General features: G+C 36.5%; 1 long non-coding RNA gene across 2 annotated transcripts in view; it reads left to right on the top strand.

Moving 5' to 3' along the window:
- Nucleotides 1-16,322, top strand: part of LOC118919943 (uncharacterized) — a 171,214-nt gene that overhangs the window by 137,170 nt on the left and 17,722 nt on the right. Inside the window, exon 4 of one of the 2 annotated variants that reach the window (XR_005027726.2) lies at nt 3,401-3,901. The exons of the other annotated variant lie outside the window; for it this stretch is intronic. This is a non-coding gene — a long non-coding RNA (uncharacterized LOC118919943). Of the gene's footprint in view, nt 1-3,400; nt 3,902-16,322 lie in introns of those variants that run through there. 2 annotated transcript variants of the gene reach the window in all.

The following is a 16,322-nucleotide window of genomic DNA, read 5'->3' as shown; positions in this document are numbered from 1 at the left end:
TGTTCAGAGATGAGCTCTCATGTTGTATTCTTACCACAATAAAATAAAATTTTAAAGAGAATAGTAAATATAATATTAACATGCGATAAAATCCAAGACAAAAATTATTAAAAGGGGACAAAGATGGATATTTCATATTAATGAAATATAAAATCTATTAAAACTTTATTAAAGTTATGGATATTTGTGTCCTTAACAACTTACCTTTGAAATCAAAATCTATAAAAATACAAAGAAAAATTAACAGCTTTACAGTTTCTAGCATATGTATCTTTAAAAAATAATTTACAAATAAGGATATAGAAAATTTTGAATACAGACTTAAAATGTTTAATCTATAAATTGATATTGAACTTTGTACCCAACAGAACATATTTTCTTTTCAAATATATGGAACATTGACATGTTACCATGCATTATAAAATTAAGGAAATGTTGACAAATTACCAAAGCAGAAGTCATACAGATCATATTACTACAGAAGTCCAATAAAATGTTATTGAAATCCAATAAAATAAAATCCAATTAAAATCTAATAGTGTCAAAGGTCAGTGACCCAAAAGGTAACATCAAAAGATCAGTAAGCAGTTCCAAAGTATCAATAAGGAAAACTAAAGTCTTCTAAATAACTTCTGGATTAAAGAAGAAATCAAAGGGAAATTAAAACTATTTAGAAAAGAATCAGAGTAACAGCCCTATATATCTAAGCGTGGGAAAGATTTCTAAGCAAATACAAGGCCCTCTGAGGAAGTGGGAAAGAGGAAAAGGCTGAGCAGGTGAGCACTGAACAAGGGTGTCTGCTACACAGCTAGACTGACTCAGAAAAACTGACTAAGCTTCCATCCTCAGAAGGAGCAGCAACCATACAAACCAACATAAGGAGATAGAAATTAATAAAAATTAAAACAAAAAATAGATGAAGTTGACAATAACCAAGATACTAGCAGAATTGTCAATAAGATCAAAAGCTCATTTTTTACAAGACTGATACAGTATATAAAATAAAGGTTAGCCAAGTGAGAAGAGAGGGGGACAAAAGCAACCTAAGAACCAGAAAGGGAGCATAGCTACAAGTACAGAAAGATTTTTTTAACTGAAAAATCAAAATTCTTTCCAACTTAATATCAATAAATACGAAAATCTAGCAGAAATTAATTCAGACTTAAATTAGACTGTTAAAATGAGACATTCCTGCTTCAGTTTTGGCAGAAGCTCCAAAAGGGAGAAACTAAAAGAGCAGATGCAAACACTCCAGTCTCCAAAGTAAGGCACTAAATGATTTGTGCAGATCTTGTAATATGTTTCTCATATGTAGTCTAATGCCTAAGGGGGATACAAAAGGGTTGACTTTGGAAATTGAAGGGTGTTGACTCACTGGTAGTTCCCGCCATGGGGCAAGTGTGCCTGTTCCCTGCAGTCTAGGCCACACAGTGGACAGCTACCTGACACACCCTTGAGTTACAGACTCAAGTTACAAAGCCAAGAAGTTGCTCAAACAGCAACACTAAGAAGTTATTGCTTTCTTGCTTATGGCAGATTAAGGACCCATAAATCCTGGAGGACAAATGGGAAATCAGTCTTTGAATGTCATGATGGAGTCATCTCAAAAGGGATCCCATCTGTATTAGTTTCCTAGAGCTGCAGTAACAAAGTAGCAGAAATTGGGGGCTTCAAACACAGAAAGGTATTCTTTCCTAGTTCTTGAAGCTGAAAGTCTGAATCGAGTTGTCTGCAGGACAGGCTCCCTCTGACTCTATGGGGAAATCCTTGCCTCTGCCTAGCTTCGGAGGGGTGGCTGTCAACACGTGGCATTTCTTAACTTGCCATTTCTCACTTCCACTCCTGCCTTTGTCGTCATGTGACATTCCCTATATGTCTCTGTCTTTTCTTGGTGTAGGGTCTACCCTAAGGAACTCAAGTGACATTTGCAAAGATCGTAGTTCCAAATAAGTTCACATTCACAAGTCTTTTGGTGGACAAAATTCAACCCACACCACCACTTGAGAGAGCACCTGCCAGGGAAAGAAACAGTTATAAGAGGTCGGATGACCAGCTAAAGGGCAAATTCTGCCTGAGTCAAGAGAGGTGCACCAGGGGCCCCTGAAGTGACATCTCTGGAGAGCCCATAAAGCCCCCCAGGGTAAAGAGTTTAATTTAAACACCTCCCTCAACACAGGAACTCAGTGCCAGCTTGCCACTGCATCCTGCAAGCGTAACTCCCCTGTCCCCATCTTTCCTCCATTTTGCAGAAGCCAAAATCACAAGGGGAAATGGGAGTAGAGGAAACAGAGGAAGAGAGAAGCCACCAGCCCCCCCTTTGCCTGGCAGGCTGGCTAAAGAAGACCTGAGTTAGGAAGAAACCAAGCTTTAATTGAGGCCCAGTGTTTGTTGCTTGTCTTTTAATTACTACAAAGACGTGACATACTCATTTTAAAATAAAACTGCTTTTGTAACTGAAAGGGAAAAGATTTCTAAGAATGAGTGGGAAAAAAATATGGAGTCCAGGACAGGGAAGAACCAGATCAACAGAATGGGTTTGGATGGAAGCATGTAGGATAAGAATATTCATTTTGATTATGAGCTATGAGTCCAAAGTTTCAATACTCCAGCAACATATGCTATTTTACCCAACTGGCTCAACAGGAAGTTGAGATTCTGTAGAGCTTTATAATCGCAGAAGAAGCTGAAAAAGTTTCCAAAGAATTGGCTCATGTACTACATATTTTTAAAAGAAAAATTAACAGCCAATTAATTAACATCTTTGTGAAAAACCAAAGTGCTGAGATACTAATGGTGAGTAATAACATATAAAGATGTAGCGTGCCTTAAAATTCAAAGCTGACTCACCTCCCCAGTCTGTAGGCAGCACGTCATGACACTTAAACATCAACGGAGATTATACAGCCTTTGATGTCACAACCAGTAAAACACATGCTCTGGAGCCTTCCAATAATCCATTGTTATTCAGTCTGCATATTTCTATCTCATGGAGCCCAAGCTGCTTCAAATATTTTACTGGTATGTTTATGGAAACAAACATAACCTATGTTAAGATGGTTAGATAGGAAGATTAAAGCCTTCTAGTCTAAGAAGCTAACAACCAAGTTTTATGTCTAGAAACAAACCACAGAAGTTCAGAGTCCAGGAACATGCAAATGAATCTGGAGTAGGAAAAGGAAACCAGTTTGACGTCCACTATAGAACTGCTGTGTAAAAACTCATTTCTCCCTCATATACTATACCCTTTATAAAAGCATAACGTGGCTGAAATAAGTTTAAAAGGCAGCACACCAATGCTCACACGATAGCCTTGAGAAACTCTGCCCATATTCATAACTACTCATGTGCTTCTTAGTTCCCTACAGGAATATTGGGGATTGATTCTCGTATTTTCCTCTAGGTGGACTCAGGTTGGAAGTCTGGAACCTTATCAAAAGAACCACATGGCACTGAGATGTTTCCTAGAAGTGCTCTCACTTCCTAGTGGATGTGTTTCATTGTAATGCAGGATCCATCAATGATTCAGAGTACTGTGGTTTTGAAATGATTAATATGTAATGGTTGTAACAGTGTGAGTCATATGAAGAAGGGGAAAAGGTGTGAGGAAATAAAAACATTATAGGAAAGTACACCACGAAGCTGTGAACATGATTACTCATGAATAAGAGAGTATAATGAGTGTACAGACCTGGTCATTCCTATTTCCTCCTCATCTGGAAAATGCAAATTACTAATCTCACAGGATATATGTAGTGAATCACATATGAAATTGTCATGGATTTTACTTTTATTATTCACTCAACAGACATTTGTGGAACTCCCAATATGTGCTAGGTGTACAACTGAATAGATAGATAGGTAGGGAAATAGGTAGGTAGATAGATGATTGATTAGATAGATGATAGATAGATAGATAGATAGATAGATAGATAGATAGATAGATAGATAGATAGATAGATAGATAGATAGATAGATAGGTAAGATAGATAGATAGATAGATAGATAGATAGATAGATAGATAGATAGATAGATAGATAGATAGATAGATAGATAGATAGATAGATAGATAGATAGATAGATAGATTAGATAGATACTCCTGACCCTCAAAGGACTCCCAATTCAGGAAAGGAATCAGACAAATAAACTGATTAAAATTCCAAACATAACCAAGTATCTAGGGCCAGAGCATGGATTTGGAAACTCCCCCAAGGAACTTACTTACCCACACCACTGAACTGGATCAGATCTTGATATATTTATAGCACTAAGTGTCAATTTTTTTCCCCTGAAGCACAAAATGATATTAAGTTCTTAAGTTCCTCAGGGATTACTCATTGCAAGTTAATAATGTGAATTTAAAATGCTCCCTCATTTTGTTTGCCTCTGAAATGACAGGATATGGGAAAAAATACATCTTTATGAAAGTTGTTTGGCATAGTTTAAGTGACAAATTTCTAGGCAAATACATTTAACTCTTTAAGTGTGCCAGATTTTGGATTACTGAATACCATGATGAGTTATGTCTCCTTTTTCAAAGCTGAGACAAAGAACTCTAATTTATCCCTAACTTAGGGGACTGCAGCTAAGGTCATTTAGAGCAAGAACTACATCTTTATTCAACAAGATAGACGCTGCAGCACTTAGCACATGGCTTATTTGTAGTAGGTACAGTAGGTACTTGTTAAATATTGGTTGCATTGAGTAGTAGAAGCTGAGTACTGAAAGACCATATGACTGGCTCTTCAGGGTTTCCATCTCTTTTATTCATTCATTCATTTGTTCCTTTATTAATATGTTAATTTATTCAATCCACCAACTGATTACCTATTACATGGAAATGCAGTGCTGGGCATTGTGAAGGGAACAGACAAGTTATATAGGTATCTTGTCCTCAGGAAGTCCATAGTCTAATAACACACCTGTAGTATCTACATAAATACATCAAATAAAATACACCTCAATGACATATGAAAGGTAGACACCTGTGCTGATGGTAGGGTGCTACCTTTAAGATTTGACCTGTCCAAATTGAGATGTGCAGTAAGTATGAAGTGCACTGGATTCTGAAGACAACATGAAAAAAATAATGTAAAATACCTCATAAAATGTTTTTTTGTTGTTGATTACATGTTGAAGTGACAATATTTGGCTTAAATAAAATATTGAAATAAAGCACTTAATCTATTTCATTAAATTAAATATTAAAATTACTCAAACCTGTTTCTTTTCAACATTTTAATGTGGCTACCAGAAAATGTAAAATTACATATGTGGCTTATATTATTATTTTTATTGGACAGTGCTACCATGGATAAGGGATTATAGACTAATTTAGAGATCTTAGCAATTACTCCCAGCATTGAGGGGGTGGGGGCAGGGGATCAAAGGAGACTTAATGGAGGAGACAGTATTTGAGCAGAACTACTTTCTCAAGCTTAGACCCATGTGAGAACTGCAGGTAAAGGTTTCAGGAGGAACAGACTTGCAATTGACATTATTCACAACCACTTCAGACAACTTGATCAAAGTCTAGCTTTGTCCTACTTGAGGAGCTCCAGGTTGATCATACCATACATACTTTCCACCTTCCATTTATCTACATGCTTTCCCATCTTCAAAACACTCTCATTAAGTCACAGTATCACATTTATATTTTATTCTATCACCATAGATCTATTGTACAGAGTATTTCCTCCTTTTTAGGATGAAAAAATTTAAGAGATTATTGGTAAAATATTCAGGTCACAAGGCCAGTAAGCAATGGAACTAAAATTAGAACATAACATTTCTAATCCTCCAAGTGGACTCCACCTTGGGCCAGACATCTGCTGTGAACCCTTGAGACACAGCCAGCTCCTCCAGGGGCCCAGCTACTGAGAGAAACCCATGCTGCAGGTCCAAGGCAGCTATACCCAAGAAATAAAAGGAAAAGGAAAAATCCTGTCCTTTAGGGCCTACTGCATACCAAATACTGTGCTTGGCACTTTTACATTTACATTTCACTTACATTTCACAGCAACCTTTGATAACAAATATTATTAAACTGTTTCAGGACTGCGATTTCCCACAACACCTCATAATGCTGACATTAACTGATTATCCATTGTCCTCAAAGTCTCACTCTGTTTTCCCAGACTCATGGAATTCTCCTTCCACATGATCCTCAGAATCCCCTTGGGATTAGTAATAATTAGTAATACCGATGAATTCTGAGCTATAGTTTTATAGTCTGAAATGGTAACTACTTCATCCATTTGAATACATAAGAATGGTATCACCTTGTATTTATTAACAGCTAACTATGAACTTAGCCATATACCAAGGATTTTTTATGATCCATATAACCACAATATGAGGAAAGTCCCATTATTTTTCCTATTTTATGGATTAGCAGACAGTTTGAAAAAGATTAAGTGACTCGTCCATTGTCAGGCAATGGTAAACAGCATAATGGGACTTAAATGCTTGGACATCTGTCCCCAAAGCCCAAGTTCTTTACCTTTGTATTATGCTGATACCCACTAATCCTCAATGCCCTGAGCAAACTGAGAACCTCTGAAAGGGACCACAGATCCAAGCCAACAAGATAAATCTTCAGGGATGCCATGCCATGGTGTAAAGACAATGAACAGCTGGTTTATCATCATCCTCCCACAATATTTAGTAAGCAAAGTGGGAATGGAGCACCTTTGCTCCTTACTGGATTGTTTTGTTGATTTGTCTCTTTACAACCTGAGGACCTTGGAATGAGGTTCCCTAGTTTGCATTAATGCTTGTTCTGAACACTATTTGCAACCATACAGATGGACCTCTGAGCATATGTTCATCTACGTATGAAGAACCCAAGTGACTAGTTGCAGATTACACCACAGGTTAGCGACAAAGGAACAGTTAGAAGTTTCAGCCCCCAATTTACTGGCATGTTGCCAGCCTACAGTACAATATGCTTCCCCAGAGATCAGAAGGCAATACTTCTGTGTCTGATCCACCATATGCTAGGCAATCCTAACAATCTACTGTGGTTTCATGCCCCAACTGTTCATATATTACCATCGGCCCTGATGATTGCATAGGGAATGAATCTTGTGATAATGACATGTTCCAGACCTAGGGTAGGAAAAGTAATTCATACCACCCCCATATGTGGGTTCTGATTCCATGGGCTAGCAGGGGAGTTATCAGACTTCATACGATTCTACATGCATTTCTGCTGACTCAGAAATGGACATAAAATATAGAACAGCATGTTAGGACACAGCATAATTTTTAAACTCCCTTGGGGAGTCTTTGTTCCTAAGTCAGTGAGTGGATGTTACATGCTCACATGCAAGCATATGCTTGTGTACATGTGTACAAAATGCACGGATTTGAGCTATGGAGTAAGTCATTTGGAAATCACTCTAGGATAATCCCATGTAATTGCTAATGTGATACTAAAATAGTGCTGATTTCATAATCTTCTTATTTGACTTAGCTTTCTCATATCATTATGCTTTTAAAAAAAAGCTCTAGTGAAATTTATGGCCATATCTGGCTTCTTTCTCTGTATCTGTGGTGCACATAACAGTGCAATTTACATTTCCTGATCTTCCAGGAAACTAAACATTTACCAGTACCTCAACAGACATGACCACTTTTTCAGATAGTAAATAGTTAGTGGATATTATTATTAAGCCCTTCTTGTAGTAGAACTATTACAAATGTTTTAATCACAATAAGGCTAGTTTATGTTTACTGAGTGCTGACCAGTTACTAAGCATTATGAGAGGCACTTTACATGCTCCTCAAAATAAGCTTGTGGTTTAGATGTCATGAATAGCCACATATTACTAATAAAAAAATGGAGACCTTATAAGTAATATACCAGCTCACAAAGTCAAGCTCTTTAACTCCAGGGAATACACTTTAAATCATTATGCAAAATTTTCAAGAAGGTCAAGAGCATGTTTTTTAGTCTCTTAAAAACAGATATAAGGGGAACTGGATTTCTGAACTTAAAATGTTTTGAAATATAATTGAAAGAATAATTCCTGTGTGGGCATGAGCTATGTACTCCTCTTTGAAGATCCACAATTGCAAATACAGTCTGATATGAGCACAACTACATGGCTCCAAGACAGGACATACTAAGAACCATCGCTACAGACCTCTCAGTTCTCATATAATATGCTAAAAGGCTACTAATGCCCCATAATTCACATCTGAAGAAGTCTATCAGCTGCACATGTCCCAGAACTACATTAAGTATAATCTGAATTGGTTACACACAGCAGTAAAATACAACAAGCCAAAGCACACACATCAAAAGTTAGTGTCATCAAATTGAAATACACACTGTCCTGAAAGTTTCTGAGTTTATGGTTTTAGCTACAAGTAGTTTACAAATAATTTCTGAATTTTAGTCGCTTGTTGGAGGAAAATGAAACCTGTACATAACAATTTACATATCTAGGTCATGTTAGAATTGTAGCACCACTTATGAGGAGGTGCATGTAAGGGCATCTATGCCTGCATTTGAATACATATGTGTGCATTTAGATAGACTGCATTTATAATCATAACTTATGACCATGTTTTCCCAGATCCAAGGCTATAAAATGCAACCACCCAAACTGATAGCCAAATCTTCAGCACAGATGTGACCCAAAAGGTGGGAAGAATAGTGTTAATTCTGTTGTTCTTATAACACGCAACACTGTTCCCTTTCTGAAAAACAAAGTTAAGTCTGATTCCATAGTTTGCAGTTCTTGCCAAGGTTCTCACAGTACAAAGAACTCCCAAACTAAATTACACAAAATTTTGAACATCCCTGTTTACCTCCAATAAATGTCTTCCCATGAGTCCATTGGTAACATGAATACAGCAATGTTCTGTTTCCTTTATCTCTTCCAAATAGTTTCATATACATGAGTCCTATTGTGTTGCTTCTGTGATGCAATTCTGGAAATTATGGATGGATATTTGACAAGCTTATAACATAAACAAATTAAATTTTCTGTGGACTGCATCAAGAATCAGTGGGCTACTGTTTATTCCTAAGGGTAACTTTCAATATATTTAGATTGGACAAGCTATTGGTCTTTAGGGTTCTGCCAAGTCATTCCACTTGGACTCCAGGCAATAAAAGACAGAAGATAGCAGAGACTCTTCTGCCCTAATTTCCTGACCCTTCTGGCACCAATCTGGAGAGGTCTAAATGAATAATCTGAATTCTCAAAGGATCTACATCATTGCCATATTTCCAGTCCCATTTTGTACATTTTTATGTCATGGCTTTGTCTCATGCATTAAAGAATTTAACCACTTTGACTACTTCTCCTTCCAGTTCCTATAGATCTTTCCTATTTTCTTTTTAACAAGCAGACATCTTCAAGAAGCAATTGATAACAGATTTTTCCAAGTGTTTTGATTACATTGAAAAGCTTTTCTCAGAAACCATAGGTTTATTTCACCAAACACACACCTTGCTATAATCTTCATATTGACTTCACAAAATAGACTGACTATGCATATTATGAAATCATGCTGATAGTGCTCAAATCAAAACATTTGGAACAATACTATCATACATCCTTGATGAATATCAGTATTCACACAATAGCACCAAAATAATTATGTAGGACTTCATTCATTCATTCAATCAAAAAATATTTCTTAGAAGATTATGTCTCATGCATTATGCAATGTTCTGGAAACAAAACTAGATTACAGATTTGTCTTTTCTAAACGCATATAGAATAAAAAGTGATGTGTAAATGAATATTCAGTGAAGTGCTATAGGTGTTATGATTGATCTTCAGGATATAATGAGATCCCAAAGGAGAGAATAATCAGTCCTAACTTTAAGGGAAGAGGAATGATATTTTGTAAGTGTAATTGAAAGTGGAAAACAAATATACAGCCACATCTCCTGCAATTAAGAGCAGATTAAGAACTTGATGTGGCCCAATACAAGGAAAAACCATCATTTCAAGATTTTTGCCTATTTTTTGTATAAGCAAAAGAGAACACTGGAAGACAGCTCTGTTATGTCTTCATACTATTAATCCAGTATCTTGTGCAAGGCAAGACACAGTATAGAATCCAAACATCAGAAAAGGGGAATTGAATGTTCTCTGCATGATTACGTAAAGTGCTGCAGGCAGGTAACACTGACTTGAGGAAAATCTTTCTCTGCTTTAGAAGTGAATTAGAATTCACTGTCTTTAATAATTATGATTTGATCAAGGAAATATGTGTGTGTGTGTGTGCACATGTGTGTTCTATCCAAGGTTGCCCATGACAAAATAGGATTCAAGAAGAATTGGGAGAAGAGAACATATATTTTTCGCACACTAGCAGAGAGGCCCTGAAGTGTGCCTGCACTGGGACATGGGACTGCCGCATATGGTGATACAGGCTGTGTAACACAAAACTCCAGGGCTTGCTTTTCATGATATGACATCTTTAAAGTGATGAAAGAAAACAACTGCCAACCTAGAATTCTACATCCAGTGAAAATATTTTTCAAAAATAAAGGCAAAATAAAGATTGTTGGGACAAACAAAACTGAGAGAATTTCATCACCAACAGAACTGCACAACAGGAAGTTCTTCAGGCAGAAAGAAAATGATACCAGATGGAAATTTGGATTTACACAAAGGAATAAGGATCACCAGGAATAGTAAATGTGTGAATAAATATAAAGAACTTTTTAAAAATCTCTTTTAAAAAAGAAGTAACTGTTTAAAGCAATAATAATAGCATGGTACTGTGGGGTTTTATAAAAAATGCCACAGATGATGGGAGGCAAAAATAGATATTATTGAAAGATTCTTATACTAAGTATGTAGTATAATATTATTTGAAGGTAAACTGTGATAAGTTAAAAATGTGTACTATAAATCCTACTGCAACTGCCAAAAATATGGAACAAAGAGTTATTACCAGTAAACCAATAGTGGAGAAAAAGCAATCATACAAAATATTCAATTCATCCAAATGAAGGCAAGAAAAGAGGAAAACAGGAACAAAGAGATTTATATAAATAAACAACAAAGAGCAAGATGATAGATTTAAACAGAACTAAGTAATAATCTCATTAAATGTAAATGGACTAAACATTTCAATTAAAAGACAGAGGTCATCAGACTGGATAATACGACAAAACCCAATGATACACTGTTCACAAGAAATTCACTTTAAATAAAAGGCTTAGGTAGGTTAACAGTAAAAGGATAGAAAAACATATACTATGCAAGCACTAAACATAAGAGAGCTGAAGTGATTACATTAATATCAGAGGAAGTAAATTTCAGAACAAGAAATATTATCAGGGATAAAGGAGTCAAAAGGACATAATAATCATGAATATATAAGCACCTTAAAAACAATATTTGAAAATACATGATGCAAAAACTAATAAAACTTGAAAAAGAAATAGATAATCCATAGTCAGAGATTTCAACATACCCTGTCTCAACAAAATAGGTATAAGATTTTTGCCAAAATTTTTGACAAACAATCAGTAAGGAAAAAAACGAAGGGGAATAAGAGAAAATTCAAGAGTGTAAGCTTGTCTCAAACAACAACTGGGGAGGGCAGATCATTAGAATGGTACAGTAACAGGTTTGGTTATGAGATGAAAGGCAATCCCTAGAAAAATGCAATATACAGCCTACACTGCCATATGTGACAGATCCATTTCCCAGTCTTCATACATTTCAGGGCCTCTCTGCTGGTGAGTAATAAAGATATGTCATTCTCCCCAGATTCTTCTTGAATCCCCTACTTTCTTGTTGGTAACTTTGGACACATACACGCACGTGCATGCTTTTGTTGGCCCATTTTCTTGGACAAACAATTCTCAAAACCAGTACAGTCTCTAACCAGGGCAAGCCATAGTATATAACAGTTCACATCAGTGATGTCCCCAAAGTCTGCATATTAGTTTAGCATAACATCACAGAGGCTTCAGCAAAAAAGGCCCAAGGCAGACACTGGATTTCCAAACACTACTTGATGTAAGGGTAAAAGGCCTAGCCACTTCGGCTTGATTCAGGATAGTCCTGAAGAGCTACCCAACCTCCAGAGCTCTTCTTGGAGTCAGTTGTGGCCTCAATAATAATGGCATCCTACTTCCTTCACTGCATGTGTTGTTCCTAAGAATTCCCCAGTAAACTTCCTACATGCAAGCCTCCATCATATAACTGTTTCTTGATGAACCAAACCTAAGATATAGAGAAATGATAGAGACAGGAAAGAATATAGTCAGAGAGATCAAACACATCAATATTTGAGTGGGTAGAAGAAAAAGAGACAGAAAATATTTTGAAATGGAAAGGCCACAGAGGTAAAGAAGAAACCCTTGACAAGGAAAAGAGAATTATAAGACTGATAAGTGATTATTCATTAATCAATTGGGTACCACAGTAAGGAGAGGTTAAGGCTGGATTTGGGAGTTTCACACAGAGATGTGACAAGATACTATGCCAAATTAAAGTCAGTAGAGAAGAATATTAAAAAGCATGCCTTGAACTCTAGTCAATGAAATGTATGCTAAAGTGCTTAGGAGTGAAGCACACTGATGTTTGCAAATTACTTTGAACTGGATGGATTGAAAAATGGATAGAAAGATAAATAAACAAAATATAGTAAAATACTTATTATTGAATTTAGGTGTTAGGTATGTGGGTGTTCACTCTACAGCTCTTTCAACTTTTCTGAATGATGGAAAATTTATAATAAAATGTTGTGGGAGGAATCCACTAAATTGGCATTGGATAAATCGATGACTTTTCCAAGAAGTTTCAATGCAGTGGGGAGACATGTATAAGGGAAAGATTGCAGTAAGGTTTAAGAGTGAGCAGGATGCCAAAACAATGAAAACTGTAATTGCTGACTTTTTTTTTTTTTACAAGAAACTTGACTGCTAAGAGAACAAGACAAATAGGACTGCAGATAGAAGAGGATGCATGATTGACAGAGTTGATTTTTGTTTACTTTCTTGTTTTGTTTTTGTTTTGTTTTAGATGAGTGACTTTCATATTTGTGGTTTGTGAGGAACAAGTCAGTAGAGAGGCAATTTATATGCTTTGGAATGTAATTTCCTCAAGCTTTCCTAATTCTTAAGTCTGAGAATTTTCAAAGATAATGTAGTTCCAGTGACATTTATTATTAGGAAAAGGAACAGATTTAAATACCAAAGAGAAGAGCAGTTCTGGATTTAACTCTAACAAATCTATAGTTCTGAGAAATACCCCTAAGTTAGGTCTGGCTATGAAATCAGAACGAATAATGCCAACCTTCTAATTCATAGGAATGTTAAGCAAAAATATATTTATTCTTGTTTTTACAAATCTTTTAGTCTTTCAGTCTGGTAGGTCTAATTTCAGGTACCAGTTCCACATTATTTAGTCATGTGATTTAGGACAAGGTATTATCTAAGCCCCAGTTTTCTTAACTACTAAGTGGGAGCAATAATAATACCTCCTTCACAGGGTTATTATGAAGATTAAATGTCAGAATGCATGCAGAGCATTTAAGCAGCACTGGTATATATGAAGTTCTCAGTAAACAGTGACAATTATATAGAAGTTTCTAAACTCGGTGTTCCCATTGTCTTATGTGAAACCAGGAAGGGACTTTGTGAAGGGACTTTGTGAATGGTTTGATAGAATATACTTGGCACTGGAAAATGAGGTACCAAATTGAAAATTGCAGGTGCCCAGACACTATTCTTCTTCTCAGACATAATTAGCCTGGGTTGGGTTGTAGCTTCTGCCAAGAAAAATGACTACAAGTTTCTCCCTGCCTGTTCATCCTGAAGGTGTCAACTAAAGCGCAGCCTGCTCAGACTAGTTACCTGCCCAGGCTAGTACCCAGAAGCTAAGATGGGACACCCTGAAGGCAAACATATCCTTCTAACCTTCTTCAGCCTCACAACTGTAATGTGCATCTTTGCTTCAAGAAAAAAAAAATTGCACTCTCTGAATATCCTGCTCCTCTAGGAATGTTACAGCTGACCAGATTCCTTCAAAGCAGCCTCTATTTCACAGGCAGCTTATATGAAGCCCCCATATCAGACATGCTTTAACAGCCATGAAGTAGCAGGAAAAGACTTTTGCTCCCAAAGACACCCAGAATATGAACTCCAATGAGATCAGAGGTAGCTCTTTGGGTAGGAATTGCAAATATGAGACTGGCTTCCTGAGCATTATATTGTTAATACTCCAAAAGCAATGAAAATCCACCTGTAAAAACAAACACTCCCATAAAAATAAAAGACCCCTAATATGCTGCCCTCCATTAGCCTACGGGATGTCTTTCCCCGACAGCCTGCACTAGTCTTTGGGAAGCCAGGATTAGATGTGCCCATTTTAGCTGGACCCATAGGAGAGTGTTCCTGGTGTTTGGCTTGGTGAAATTGCACCCCCCCCCACCGACACACACACAGAATGGCTTCAAACAAAAAAGCCAGGAGTTGTTTTTTTCCTGTACATGAGAAAAGAGAGGAGAGACTAAGCCAGAGTGTGAGAGAAGTGAAATATCATCTATAGACTTTGGTTTACAACAAAAAAGACTCACTAGCTTTAAAAATACTGAAGTCTTCTCCCAATTCCTGGGGAGATTTTACACATACTTCTTCTGATTTAGGTCAAGGTATTAGAGAGACTTTCTGAAGGAGTAGAACTGATTAACTCGAGCTCTTACCCTTACTGATCCAGGACAAAGGATAATGACACAAAAGAACAGGTTGTGATGTTGAGTAAGGAGAGAGTGTGAGGCTTATGGTTTCGTGGTACCAATAAGCCTAAGGCTTTTATTTTCAGCTAAATCCTTGAATTTCTAGTTCAGAAGTTCACCAGTTTGCTGGTCCTGGCCATAGGGAATGTGATGAACTTGTTAACATTTTCGCCCAATTCTTCAAAATCAGGCAGAATTTTTTCTATTTTCTTTTTTTTTTGGTAACTTTTATTTTCAAACTTACAAAAAACTTGCAAGCAAAGTTGCTGTATCAGTTATTACCTCTAGTGTGTATGTATATTATTTTCTATGAACTGTTTAAGAATAAGTTGCATACACCAGGCCCTTTTTCTCCTAAATACTTCTGTGCATGCTTACTAAGAACAAAAGCAGTATCTGACATAATCACAATATAATAACTAAAATCAGGAAATTTATAATTTTATTTTCTAATACACAGTCACCAATCCCATTTGGCCATTTGTCCCAATGACATTCTTTATAAATTTCTTTTCAGTCCAGAATCTAATCTATCATGCCTAGCATTTAATTATCATGTCTCTTTAGTCTTATCAGATTTGTCTTTAATTAGAGTATCCATCAATATTCCTTCTTTTCAACTGAAACTCTGACATGTTCAGTGTGAGAAAAAGTTTTCCAAATGAGAAGTGATTTTGCCAAACCTCAGTGTATGTAGCTAGAATTTGTGCTCGATGGCCGGAGACTGCTGGCAACTCTCAAAACCCAGAATTATTACCCTCTCTAGTCACTCACTGAATGAATCTCTCCTTCCTTCAAGTCATCCAACAACCATTTGTCTTAATCAGTCATGGTCTGTTACAGTCACAAAAGTGCTGACCCATAAAAAACAATCTGCTCAAAAATCAGATTGTTTTCCTTTCAGACACCATCAACACCCTTGCTATGTAAGGCAACATGTCTGCTTATCTGGCCAGAAAGGAAAGGAGAAGAGAACAAAGACATAATCACAATTCCAACACTAAAATATTGGAAAATGAAATGTTTGTTCTTGAATGAAATTAAAGTCACTCCCAGCTTCCCACAGCCCATGTATTCCTCCACTCTTTGTGTGTATGTTAAATAGCTTAACAAACATGTACAATGTTTGATTCTTCATAAAATTTTTGGAGCCACACTTTTTCCTCAAATAAAAATATGTACATGAGGTTGTACTTCCTGAGCTCCTCCCAATGACCCACAAATTCATACAACAGCATTTTAGAAAACCATTAACAAGGCATTATTAGTATTAGTATATGTGACATTATAGTTCTATAGGGAAACCATTAGTGTGGGGATTCTTTTAAACCAGAAACCAAATGGTATACCATAATATCACAGAATTTAAGAACTGGAAGAGACCATAAGATCTGAAAGACCCCAACTGTCTCATTTATAAGTAATGACCATAAAACCCAGAAAGTTTAGGTGAATTGCTCAAGGACACACAGCTAGCTAATGGGAGCACTGAGACAAAAACATAAATCTTCTGACAGATTACAAAGGACCCTTGCTGCTGCAGGACACTGCAGAAGGCGGATATGGACCACTAAAGCTGTGTGAGAAACAAATTTCT

Source organism: Manis pentadactyla, chromosome 2, assembly GCF_030020395.1.
Source record: "Manis pentadactyla isolate mManPen7 chromosome 2, mManPen7.hap1, whole genome shotgun sequence".
Classification (NCBI taxonomy): domain Eukaryota; kingdom Metazoa; phylum Chordata; class Mammalia; order Pholidota; family Manidae; genus Manis; species Manis pentadactyla.
This window is presented reverse-complemented; position numbering and strand designations above follow the sequence as displayed.